Raw genomic sequence first — 1567 nt, forward strand, 5'->3', positions numbered from 1 at the left:
GGCTTGGCGACCTGCATGACTTGGTTGAGTTAGAGGGATTCAGTTCTGATGGCTTTGTTATGTGCAAGTGGGTTTCGTATAGTTCTAGATAATTTCCACCACGGGTTGAGATTGATATTTTCTACCGGCATGAGAAGTATGTTGTGTGTTATGATTTTCTCTTGGATGGGATCAAGTGGAAGGTTTCTGACTAATTAGGTCTGTATTCTACTTTTGACTCGGAGTTGATTATGAGATTCTCGTGCTTTTCATATGATGACATGATAGATGCGGTGCATCCTGTGGGATTGAGATTTCCATGTACAAGTTGGCGGTCAAGTTTTGAATGTTATAACTACGTGGTATTACTTTAGAAGGTTGCACATTTTAGAAGGTGCACAGTGTTTTGAGTTACAGATGCTTCATTGGTATTGTGGTAGTCGTCAGGTTGATAGACTGTTCATGTTCAAATTTTGGTATATGGCATAGAAGAATTATAGAATTATTTATGATCGGGATGATCATGTATGAGTGATGTGTTAGTCATTCGGGTGGTGGAGTTTGGATCGGCTATGGTGCTTTATGTGTTATATGGATTTGGAGATTGGGAGTTCTTGGAAGCAGATTGTTTCATGGTTGCGGACTCTGAAGATGGCCAAAGTTAGCTAGATGGTAGTACGTGCCACGGTTAGATCATTGTGGACTTTTGAGGGCTATTTACCCATTTGGGGATGAACGAAGTTGATTTGGGGGCCCATTGGTAGGCCCAATGAGGATGTGTATTCTACATCGAGCTGGATTTGTGGACTCAGAACTGTTAGAGTTAAGGAGTGTGCTATTTGGTTAGAGTTGATCTTGTTCGTGTTTTAATATGTTCTATGTGTTAATCTTCTATGCTAAGATGGGTTGTGATTCGTTGGTTATATGCACACTTGGTGCGGATCTATTTTGGCCTTATAACGGATTTCGTGTGCTTTGGTGATTGGGGTGTGGAATGGTTGATTACACATTGGTTATGGTCTTTCCTATTTGTGACATGTGCTGTTATTCGCTTCTCCATGGTTATGGTCATGCACTTCATGTACTTGATGTCGACTTGCGTGTAGTTGTTGATTTTAAGCATTGTGGCTTGAGTATTTCATATGGACCAGTGTCTGAATGGGTCACACATTGCAGTGGGGTTACGTTGGGATATGATCCTTTGTGTTAGATCCATATGTTTTGGTTCTACTATGTGTAAAGGGTTCGTAGCTTTGCGTTTATGGTGGTACTTGTTGAGATTGCGGGACGGTTCTCTCATTTCAGTCATTTTCCATGTTTGAGTGCATTTGAATTGTTGCTTATTGGTGCACAGATTGCACGGTCTATGGCTTTAGGTCGTATTGGTGTGGCTTATCACTAGAATAGTTGTGTTTGATGAGATGAGTTTATTGGACCTAGAATAGATACTATCAGATTTGATTACGTTATGTTTGGAAGAATAATATCAGAAGTCGACTTATAATTTGACCTAGGTATTTGTCGGACGAGAGAGAGAGAGAGAGAGAGAGCCCCATGACTTGTTGGTCTGATGGGTAGTTATGAGTTT

This window comes from Nicotiana sylvestris, chromosome 8 (assembly GCF_000393655.2).
Source record: "Nicotiana sylvestris chromosome 8, ASM39365v2, whole genome shotgun sequence".
NCBI lineage: Eukaryota > Viridiplantae > Streptophyta > Magnoliopsida > Solanales > Solanaceae > Nicotiana > Nicotiana sylvestris.